The following is a 12718-nucleotide window of genomic DNA, read 5'->3' as shown; positions in this document are numbered from 1 at the left end:
AGCATATATATGTATGGGAGACTATATATATATATATATATATATATATATATATATACATATATATATATATATATTATATATATCCTATATTATAAAAGACAAGTGTTTGTCTGATATATATATATATATATATATATATATATATACATATATATATATATATATATATATATATATATATATTATATATCCTATATTATAAAAGACAAGTGTTTGTCTGAAGCCGTCATGCGCAGTACAGACAAACACTTGGCCTTAGCCAGCTGATCGCACGCGCAGGGGTGAAACACAGCAGCGCGAGGACCGGGCAGCACAGCTGATCGCACGCGCAGGGGTGAAACACAGGAGAGAGAGGACCGGGCAGCACAGCTGATCGCACGCGCAGGGGTGAAACACAGGAGAGAGAGGACCGGGCAGCACAGCTGATCGCACGCGCAGGGGTGAAACACAGGAGAGAGAGGACCGGGCAGCACAGCTGATCGCACGCGCAGGGGTGAAACACAGGAGAGAGAGGACCGGGCAGCACAGCTGATCGCACGCGCAGGGGTGAAACACAGGAGAGAGAGGACCGGGCAGCACAGCTGATTTCACGCGCAGGGGTGAAACACAGGAGAGAGAGGACCGGGCAGCACAGCTGATCGCACACGCAGGGGTGAAACACAGGAGAGAGAGGACCGGGCAGCACAGCTGATCGCACGCGCAGGGGTGAAACACAGGAGAGAGAGGACCGGGCAGCACAGCTGATTTCACGCGCAGGGGTGAAACACAGGAGAGAGAGGACCGGGCAGCACAGCTGATCGCACACGCAGGGGTGAAACACAGGAGAGAGAGGACCGGGCAGCACAGCTGATCGCACGCGCAGGGGTGAAACACAGGAGAGAGAGGACCGGGCAGCACAGCTGATCGCACGCGCAGGGGTGAAACACAGGAGAGAGAGGACCGGGCAGCACAGCTGATCGCACGCGCAGGGGTGAAACACAGGAGAGAGAGGACCGGGCAGCACAGCTGATCGCACGCGCAGGGGTGAAACACAGGAGAGAGAGGACCGGGCAGCACAGCTGATCACACGCGCAGGGGTGAAACACAGGAGAGGACCGGGCAGCACAGCTGATCGCACGCGCAGGGGTGAAACACAGGAGAGAGAGGACCGGGCAGCACAGCTGATCGCACGCGCAGGGGTGAAACGAGAGAGAGAGAGAGAGAGAGAGAGAGATACACACATAACACAACACGGCCCGTGTGAACGGGCTTTAGGACTAGTATATATATATATATATATATATATATTATATATATATATATATATATATATATATATGGGAGACTAGCATATATATGTATGGGAGACTAGAATATATATGTATGGGAGACTAGCATATATATGTATGGGAGACTAGATATATATATATGGGAGACTAGCATATATATGTATGGGAGACTAGATATATATATATATATATATATATATATATGGGAGACTAGCATATATATGTATGGGAGACTAGATATATATATATGGGAGACTAGCATATATATGTATGGGAGACTATATATATATATATATATATATATATATATATATATATATATATATATATATATATGTATATATGGGAGACTAGCATATATATGTATGGGAGACTAGAATATATATGTATGGGAGACTAGCATATATATATATATATATGGGAGACTAGCATATATGAGAGACCTCTTTTGGGCCCTATAATAGAACATAATTAGTTAAGAACTAGCTTGGAGATGAAAAGCAACTATCTAACGAGTGCATTAATCAGCAGCAATACTATAGATTATCATTTATAATTTGGGAATAAGTCTTATATGTCAAATAATGGTGTGAGGATGTATGAGGGGCAGACACATCTGATATAGCACTACTAGCAAACTTCTGGACCTATGTAGTACCATATAGAAATATTTTTTATAATGGGGGATTACTGAGAAACAATAAGTAACTGTACTAAGTCTACTGAAGGATTTATAGCTACAAAAAAAAGAGATAACTTTGGGGTAAAGTATAGCTAAACAATGCAGTTAAATCTAATAATGTATTGAGACATCACTAAAAAAATTAAAGTGAAAATGGTGAAGTTTTATATGTGCTGGGGATATCTTACTATATATAAGTAAATAGAGGCAGTAAGTGGTGTAAGAATTATTTATGCCAAACATATGTTGGAAGAAGGGTTTCTAAGTCAAATAGATATATGAAATAAGCAAACATTTCCTTCCCTTCACTCATCAGTAGATAACAACATGCATAGGAAATAAAACCAGTTTCTACTATATAATCTATTAGAATAGCTAGCATCTCTTCTGCACATGGCTCAGTTACTAAGGAATAGCATATTAATCTTACTCTCTAAAGAGGTACTATAGAAATAATAATCTTTAAAGGGACACTGAAACTAAATTTCTTCTTTCGTGATTCAGATAGAGCATGCAATTTTAAGCAACTTTCTAATTTACTCCTATTTTCAATTTTTCTTTGTTCTCTTGCAATCTTTATTTAAAAAAGAAAGTCCAGAACCTTGGACAGCACGTGTTTATTGGTTTATCAATGTATCCACCAATCAGCAAGGACAACTAAACTTACATTCTTGCTTTTCAAATAAAGATACCAAGAGAATGAAGAACATTTGCTAATAGGAGTAAATTATAAAGTTGCTTAAAATCGCATGCCGTAGCTGAATCACAAAAGAAAAAATTTGGGTTCAGTGTCCCTTTAAGCATCTAAAAAGAGCCTCAGTACACCTAACATCTATATTGATGATAGCCAAATCAAATTAAACAGTGATCTAATCTTAGCCAACAGAACACCCATAAAAATAAGAGCTAATAGCATAAAATATTACAAAGCATTCTGCTGTCTGAGCCTCATCTAGCTGAAAGCCTTCATAAGAGACAGCAATACATACGGCAAGATTGTTCTAGTAGACAAATAGGCAAATTAGTCTGCTTCCAAGTTAAGCCTAATAGAGAGCCTTAAGAAATAATAAAATAAGTTTACTTATTTTAAACTTTTTAATGAAACTTGTTATGATTTGTGGCTCCAACACGGCTTTGGAATCTTTCTGATACATAGGCCTTCAGTTATCAAGCTCTGTAAGGAGCTTGATGGCCCCTGTTTCTGGAGAGTCTTCAGACTCGCCAGAAACAGCAGTTATGAAGCAGCGGTCACAAAGACCGCTGCTCCATAACCTGTCCACCTGCTCTGAGCAGGCGGACAGACATTGCCGGAAATCAACCCGATCGAGTACGATCGGGTTGATTGACACCTCCCTGCTGGCGGCCTATTGGCCGCGATTCTGCAGGGGGCGGCGTTGCTGAATACGGCAAGCGCATTGCTCGCCGTATTCAGCGATGTCTGTCGGACCTGATCCGCACTGTCGGATCAGGTCCGACAGACATTGATATGTAGAGGCCATAGTATCACTGTAGCAATACATTGTTGCACTATTGCTATTCCCCTCCTCAGTTTGATTAGTTCCAGCACCATCAGGAACACCCGGAGACGATATTGTGATTCAGAGGGTGCTTTTTCTTCCTGGGAGATACGTGATCACACTGAGGGAGCTTGTTGAATGACTTTTAAGGTTCAAAAATCGTTATAGCACTTTTATTAGTGCCACTCGATTTGTGAGCATAATACCTTTTGGAATATATCACCTGACTTTTAGTGATATTGCACCATAGCGGCGCCTTCTTTTCTTTGTATCTTTTAAGAAATAATATAAAGTCATCCAAATCCCTTTTTAATGTAAGGAACCAGCATATGCAACCTGTGAGTGCCTGACTTTTGGCTGAGTATAGTGGGGAGTGAGACAATAAACTCATAGTGTAGAGCATGAGTAGTGCACCCATCTGGTGGGGCCAGTGTCTCAAACCCCGTGCCTTGCGTTCATCCCTAGAGCAGCATCGGTTATATGTGCAGTTGAGCAACATCTTGCTTGAATACCAAGAGCTCTGTTAAGCTGTGAAAATGAACCCCCTAATGCATCTCTCTGGACATTCCTCCAGATAGATCTTCATGTGAGCTCATCCAAATACTTTGGGTAAGTGGGGTACCCTGTGAGCTAATTTCAACATAGGGATCTATAGTTGGCTCTTCTGTGCAATCCTCAGAATGGTTTCTTTCAGGGGTCAGCAATTTGCTCTCTCCTCCAGGGGCCGGCCACATCCTCGAATGTGGGAGAGAGTAAAGGGAAACTTATAAGTAGAAGCACTTTCTCCAGCTGATGCTTGAACGGCAATGCTCTGTATGGATACATTTCGGTCAGCAGCAGTCTCCTCTGTCTTTGCCATTATTACTGTATAATAACCCTCATGTTCATCTCCAAACTGTACATTCCGTGATAAGCTGTTAAAACGGTCTAGCATCACTCTTTGTTAGTATGCTTTATTATGTAAATATTAAGAGAAGTTAAAATATTCTCTACATACCCATCCTTTGTCTCCAGAAGAGCCACCAAAAAGTCCCAGCATTCTGGTCTGCAAGGTCTTGGTGTATACAATATAGGTGTCAGCCAGTACAGTAAAGTATTCTTTATACACTCAAATAAAAATTTGTGTTGGATGGCTTGAGATGTTTTAGATTTCATGATGGAATGAAAATCTTCTGATGAGAGCTCCCAATTTATTGGCCATCTTCTGCACTGGCCCAGACACGTCCCTGAACAGCACAGTTTTATCTATATGGAATAAACATCATTTGATAGATCAATCATCTCTTGGAATTTGTATAGGATTTTTGTGCTGAGTACTCAAATACTTAGCAAACTACATGACCATTTACAGCCCACCCTTCACTCATAACAAGGCCAGTCAATCCCAAGTCAACAACCTTTACCCTCCCATCCTCAGGGGGGAGACCGATAAACTACTGACCCATGGACTTACCTAGGGCTAGACCAGCAAGCCACACCCCAGCCATGGGATACTTAGAAGGTAATAACTGATTAAACAAACTCCTCATAAATATGCCACCCTATTGCAACCTCCATACTAATCTCCCAAACGCCTCAGTCACTTCCGTAAACTACTGCAAGAATTATCTTTCCTGCTTTGTCAAGTGAGTAATAAGAACAAAGAAGCATATGTTTTAATTAAGGCATTATTAAAGGAACAGTCTACAACAGACTTTTTATTGTTTTAAAAGATAGATAATCCCTTTATTACCCATTCCCCAGTTTTGCATAACCAACACAGTTATATTTATATACTTTTTACCTCTGTGATTATCTTGTATCTAAGCCTCTGCAAACTGCCCCTTTATTTCAGTTTTTTTGACAGACTTGCAGTTTAGCCAATCAGTGCTGGCTCCCAGATAACTTCACGTGCATGAGCACAGTGTTGTCTATATGAAAAACATGAACTAGTGATGAAAAACTGTTAAAATGCATTCTGAAAAGAGGTGGCCTTCAAGGTCTAAGAAATTAGCACATGAACCTCCTAGGTTAAGTTTTCAACTAAGAATACCAATAGAGCAAAGCAAAATTGGTGATAAAATTAAATTGGAAAATTGTTTAAAATTACATGCCCTACATCATGAAAGTTTATTTTGGACTAGACTGTCCCTTTAAGTATATAAGTAACCATCTCCTTTAAATCTAAGCTGATGAGATACAGTGTTTTAAATAGGAAATTGAGATGCAGTGAAGTCCTGGGAACCTTTTTGTTTAGTAATTAATCATTATATTCACAAATAAAACTCAGAAAGGACAAGATATATTTTAGTCATCTCCTCTATTTTATGTGCATTGACTTCACTAACGTGAAAGAAAGTTTGGTTAATGTAATACTTTAATGGCAGACCTACTAAAATACTGTGCATTCTGCTAACAACATGTATTTATCAATGTTTTGCATTTTATTAATGGTTCAGAACTCAATACTTCTGGGATTCAACTCCTGGCCACTAGGAGGAGGCAATTATTCCCACCTCACTGATTAGCCAGTCTAATTTTTGCCTGCCCGGAGAAAGGTGAAACATTGAGGTGCTCTTAAGATTCTTCATTGACAGGGGTCCTCAGACCAATTTGAGGCCATTTTTTTTCCCTGAGAGCTGCTACTGAAAGCAAGAGAGAAGATTGGTGTATAGTGTAGTGACACAAGTGTCGTTCAGATACTCCTTACAGAAATCCTCTGCTGTGACGTACACAACACTGGTAGCTCTCTTTTCAGCAGTAAGTATTGTGGAGTGGGGGCAAATCAGGTAAGTACTGATATCAATTTTGCTTTCACATAGCCCACCGGCTTTTAGTAGATACAGATATTACATAGTATATCATAGCCAGGGGACAACTTTAATAGACAGTTTACACCACATTATTAGTCTATTAGTGACTTTTGTATTTTATTCAAGGTATAATTATATACTGGGAACCTTTCAGTGATCAGACAGACCTTATATATTTTTCTGTCATTACTTTAAAAATATATTTAAAAAAATGAGCAAATCTTTATTTTTAAGGTGCTTTTATTTTATCGCTCTATGCTGCATGCTCTTTATTTAAGATAATGTTTTACATAGCGTGCTCCAGCTCCATTGTGTAATGTTTTGTAAGCTCATTTATTAAGGTATTTTCTACATAAATAGCTCTTGCTCTGTTGCATAATGCTTTTTACTCTCAGCATGCTACTGAGTCACACTGCCGTGTAGCGCACGATAATCATCTATAGTACCAGTGTTTCCCAACCACGGTCCTCAAGTACCCCAACAGGCCTGGTTTTCATTATAGCTGAACCAGTGCACAGGTGGAGTAATCAGCTGATCAGTAACCAACCTGCTCTCATCCATCAGCTGATTATTTCACCTGTGCACTAGTTCAGCTATAATGAAAACCAGGACTGTTGGGGGTGTCACGGATATCAGACGGCTAAGGCTACCCCCCACCCCCCTACAACCTTACCCCTGTTGTTTCTCAGTGGTTTTTGGGCTCCTCAGAGCAACCACCATCTCTGGAGACTGTTTCTTTGCTCTGTGTTGGCTTGTTTTTGTGTTCAGAGAAGAGTTAGTTTATGACCAGGAAAACCTTCCTAGGCTGGCCGGGCTCCTGGAACTCCCGGTCGGCTGCCTCACAACGGATACCTGCCTAACCCCTCTCAGGCTGGCCAGGCTCCTGGAACTCACGGTCGGCCACAGGATAGCAGAACACTCGCTAACTTTACCCCTGGTCGCTCCAGCAGCCCTTTACCCCAAAGCTCCGCTCTTTTGGGGATTGTTAGCCCCTAGGGAGGACAAGAGCTGTGGCAATTTTCAGTGGGGAGCTCCTTTGGGAACTGGGGGTTTTGGACACCCCTAACCCCATAACTTCAACGGACTGTAACTCCGGTCCCCAGTAACGAATCATGCTGATTTTTGGACTGTGGCATCTGGGGACCGAGAGCGTTAAAATGACACTGGAAGTGCCGCTGCTCCACCGGGATCACCCGAAAACGCCACCCCTAAGTATTGGGATTATGTGACACTGTGGCTCCTATGGAGGTGCCGGGCTTTCTGGAGGGGCGGGAATGGCGGGAAAATAGTGGGATTGTCCAGGGTCTTATCAAGAGGAGCTGACTGTATAAAAGGAGTGTGTGTTTTCAATAAAATCAGCTCCTGTCTAACCTGAATGCTAGTGTGTCTAGTTATTTGGGTTGGTTCCAGCTAAAATCACTTTCCTGGGCTACATAGCAGCCTGTTCCAGGCAGAGAAAGGATCCTCAGGCAGAGCTATCCAGCCTGGGTAGCTGGAGTCTGCCACAGGGTGGGACCCTGAGTACTGGTGCTGTCAGGCATCAGGGGTAGCTACAGGCTATGGTCACTTGCCAGCTACATAGCTGCAGTCGGCAGGGAGGAAGCAGAACCCCTTTTGGCAGAGCTACCCAGTCAGGGTAGCCTGGGGTATCCGTCACATTGGCTGGCAGCGGTGGGATCTGCTTCATTTACAAGGTTCCTGCTGACAGAGGAGACGTACCACAGTAGCTGGTAAATATGGAGGCAGAGTTCCTAGGGAGAGTACAAAAGATGCTGACCGGAACAAAGGATCCTTGTTCGGAACAGAACGTTCTGACATGGAGGAACCTTGCCCTCCAAAACCTTTGGTGGGAGGCTCTGCAACAGGATCAGGAAAATGGAAAGGTCCTCCCCACAAATGACACGAGATTCCGGGTACGGTGGACCGTGAGACTGCCTTTCCTGGGAGAACAGCCAAAGAAGGGATGGCTAGCTGTTCTACATAGACTGATCCAGCAAGAGATGTGGGTGGAGGATGGCTATCGCGCCCTCCAATGGCTCACTATGCAAGCGCAGCCATGGCTGGAGGAAGGATCCCCCACAGAGGGCTTTGGCTTTGGCGGCCCTGGATTGTTGTTTACAAAAAGGACAGAGGACCCACAGTTTGGGAGCGAGACAGACCAGGGTCTGGAGGATATCTCTGGGCTCCAAGAGGATCTGCTGGATCTCTTGGAGGAGACCTGGCTGCTGGACAATCTGGATTTTATAATTGACCAGGAAGAGGCACTGGTCAAGGAATACAAGAGGCTGCTGGATCTCGCTAAGCAGCGTGCGAGGGGCATACAGATCTGGGGTGCAGCCCTCTGGTATTCATGGAGCTCGACTGTGGAGGAGTGGCAGCAAAGAGAAAGGGAACCAGGGCTGCTGGATCCTGATCAGCAGTCTGGCTCTGAGCTTATAGACTTGGACAAGGGAGTCACCCCAGCAGAAGTGCTGACAACAGGGCAGAGAGCCACCGGCCTCTTCCCAGCACCTGTAACAGCTCTAGGAAACCTGGGAGCGGAGGTAGTTGTCCTCCCTCCCCTTACAGAGAACCCCTTGCAGGTAGAGATGGATGTCAATAACTCTCCCCAGCAGCAAAACCCCTTCCCGGGAATGGAGACAGTCGGTCTTTCTCCCCAGCGGCAGAGCCAGGAGCCGGGAGAGGAGACAGTTGGTCTCTCTCCCCAGCGGCAGAGCCATCACCTGGGAGCGGAGGTAGTCGTCCTCCCTCCCCATAAACAGAACCCCTTCCTGGGAGAGGAGACAGTTGGTCTCTCTCCCCAGTTGCAGAGTCAGGAGCCAGGAGAGGAGACAGTCGGTCTCTCTCCCCAGCGGCAGAACCATCCCCTGGGAGCGGAGGTAGTCATCCTCCCTCCCTGTAAACAGAACCCCTTCCCAGGAGAGGAGACAGTCGGTCTCTCTCTCCAGCGGCAGAGCCAGGAGCCGGGAAAGGAGACAGTCGGTCTCTCTCCCCAGCGGCAGAGCCATCCCCTGGGAGCGGAGGTAGTCGTCCTCCCTCCCTGTGAACAGAACCCCTTACTGGGAGAGGAGACAGTCGGTCTCTCTCCCCAGTGGCAGAGCCAGGAGCCAGGAGAGGAGACAGTCGGTCTCTCTCCCCAGTGGCAGAGCTATCCCCTCGGAGCGGAGGTAGTCGTCCTCCCTCCCCGTTAACAGAACCCCTTCCTGGGAGAGGAGACAGTTGGTCTCTCTCCCCAGCGGAAGAGCCAGGAGCCGGGAGAGGAGACAGTCGGTCTCTCTCCCCAGCAGCAGAGCCATCCCCTGGGAGCGGAGGTAGTCGTCCTCCCTCCCTGTGAACAGAACCTCTTCATGGGAGAGGAGACAGTTGGTCTCTCTCCCCAGCGACAGAGTCAGGAGCCGGGAGAGGAAACAGTCGGTCTCTCTCCCCAGCGGCAGAGCCATCCCCTAGGAGCGGAGGTAGTCGTCCTCCCTCCCCTTAAACAGAACCCCTTCCTGGGTGAGGAGACAGTCAGTCTCTCTCCCCAGTGGCAGAGTCATCTCCTGGGAGCGGAGGTAGTCGTCCTCCCTCCCCTTACAGAGAAACCCTTGCAGGGAGAGACGAGTATAGATATCTCGCCCCAGCGGTCGAATCCCTTTCTGGGAGATTAGACAGTTGGTCTCTCTTAAAAGCGGCAGCACAGTTTCCCATGGAGTGGAGGTAGCAGACCTCCCTCCCCAGCGGTTTATCTCTTTCTAGGGAGAAGAGACAGATGGACTCTCCCCTCAGTAGCTTGGCAGGGTCTCTACCCTTTTCTTGTCCTGGAGTATATCTCACAGGGGGCAGGCAAGGGGAGTACCCGCTCATGCAGTTGGTGCCACAAGTTTGAACACCCGAGTTTTGCCTGCCCCATCAAAGAGCAACCTCAACCTACAGTCTGGGGAGAGTATACCACCGGGAAACCAGCACTGCCTTTGTTTGTGGGTGGGTCAGCCGGTTCTCAACACAGTGTCACAGAGGGAGACACTTTGGCCATGGAACTTAAGGACACTGGAACTTCTGAAACAGCAATTGTTTGGGAGCCGGCCTTAGCAAACTTATTTGGGACTTTGCATTATGTGACTATCCCATGCGCCCAGGGCGCAGGGTATAAATGCCAGCAGAAACCCCCCAGGATGCCCCAAGCTCAGGAGAGATGGGATAACCTCTCTCAGCAACCGAGAAGTGGAGGGCCATTGTTGGACTGCCCCAGGCCGACCCGTTAAGGGTCTAGTCGGGTCTGCCAAACTGGAGGGGGGAGATGTCACGGATATCAGACGGCTAAGGCTACCCCCCACCCCCTACAACCTCACTCCTGTTGTTTCTCAGTGGTTTCTGGGCTCCTCAGAGCAACCACCATCTCTGGAGACTGTTTGTTTGCTCTGTGTTGGCTTGTTTTTGTGTTCAGAGAAGAGTTAGTTTATGACCAGGAAAACCCTCCTAGGCTGGCCGGGCTCCTGGAACTCCCGGTCGGCCGCCTCACAACGGATACCCGCCTAACCCCTCTCAGGCTGGCCAGGCTCCTGGAACTCACGGTTGGCCACATGACAGCAGAACACCCGTTAACTTTACCCCTGGTCGCTCCAGCAGCCCTTTACCCCAGAGATCCGCTCTTTTGGGAATTGTTAGCCCCTAGGGAGGACAAGAGCTGTGGCAATTTTCAGAGGGGAGCTTCTTTGGGAACTGGGGGTTTTGGACACCCCTAACCCCATAACTTCAACGGACTGTAACTCTGGTCCCCAGTAATGAATCATGCTGATTGGACTGTGGCATCTGGGGACCGAGAGCGTTAAAATGACACCCTGGGAGTGCCACCGCTCCTCTGGGATCACCCGAAACCGCCACCCCTAAATATTGGGATTATGCGACACTGTGGCTCCTATGGAGGTGCCGGGCTGTCTGGAGGGGCGGGAATGGCGGGAAAATAGTGGGATTGTCCAGGGTCTTATCAAGATGAGCTGACTGTATAAAAGGAGTGTGTTTTCAATAAAATCTTTTCCTGTCTAACCTGAATGCTAGTGTGTCTAGTTATTTGGGTTGGTTCCAGCTAAAATCACTTTCCTGGGCTACATAGCAGCCTGTTCCAGGCAGAGAAAGGATCCTCAGGCAGAGCTATCCAGCCTGGGTAGCTGAAGTCTTCCACAGGGTGGGACCCTGAGTACTGGTGCTGTCAGGCATCAGGGGTGGCTACAGGCTGTGGTCACTTGCCAGCTACATAGCTGCAGTCGGCAGGGAGGAAGCAGGACCCCTTTTGGCGGAGCTACCCAGTAGGGGTAGCCGGGGGTATCCGTCACAGGGGGTATTTGAGGAACGCGGTTGGGAAACACTGATCTATACTATCTATTTTTCTGTGCTATGGGGATTTGTGGCAGAAGTTAATTTTTTACTGCCTTTTCCAGTGATAGAGCTACTGGTGACAGAGTATTCGGCTTGTTATCTCTTCTCGGTCACTTTTCTTTCTGCTCTAGGATTCAAGAGGGTAAGATTGCCACAAATTCCAAGAGTTAAATATGTATCTATTATATATTACATACTACAGTATGCTAAGATCCCTTAATTAGTTGAGTATTCTGAATATAGGTTTATAGGTTTGCCTGTCTGCCTTATTTCCAATATGTAACATACCGGAACTGTCCCCAATTTTGTAATTGATCCTTTAGAGCAAGGGTGGTCAACCTTGGTACTCCATAGTAGGGATGGGAGAATGTTTTGCAACATTCAAAAAATGAAACGAATTTTAACACATTTGTTCATTCGAATTGAATTTCGAATGTTTACATAACATTCTATTTTCGGTTTCGAATTTTACGATTGCATTCGAAAATATTTGTTTTGAAAAATTCTAATTTATATATTTGTAATAGTATTTCTAATGCTTTCTTTAAATGTAATATTCGAATTATGCAATATTCAAATTAAAAATATTCTAATTTATATATTTGTAATAGTATTTCTATAATGCTTTATTTAAATACAATATTCAAATTATGCAATATTCGAATTCGAAAATTCGAATTTATATGTTTATAATTGTATTTCTAATGCTTTCTTTAAATGTAATATTCAAATTATGCAATATTCGATCGAAATAGAAACATTCAAATTGATATATTTGTATCTATTATGTATCAATTTACTGGATTCCCTACCACATGAACTATTGAACTTATGAATAGTATTTGTTAAATAGCATGTTAATTTCGAAATTTCGAATGTGGACATTCAATTTAAATATAAACATTCTAATTCGAAAGTGACATTCGAAAACTGTAAATAGCATTCGATTATAGAATTTTTAAGAATATTCGTTCTTATCAACATTCGAATTCGGAAATTTACACATTCGCCCATCCAGACTCCATAGGTTTTGGAACAACATTTTCAATGATGCTCAGTCAGCATTTCCCATAATGTTCAGACACATTAAGCTTGCTGAGCATC

The sequence above is a fragment of the Bombina bombina genome, chromosome 6, assembly GCF_027579735.1.
Source record: "Bombina bombina isolate aBomBom1 chromosome 6, aBomBom1.pri, whole genome shotgun sequence".
Classification (NCBI taxonomy): domain Eukaryota; kingdom Metazoa; phylum Chordata; class Amphibia; order Anura; family Bombinatoridae; genus Bombina; species Bombina bombina.
The sequence above is the reverse complement of the archived record's forward strand: the minus strand, read 5'-3'. Positions refer to the sequence as shown.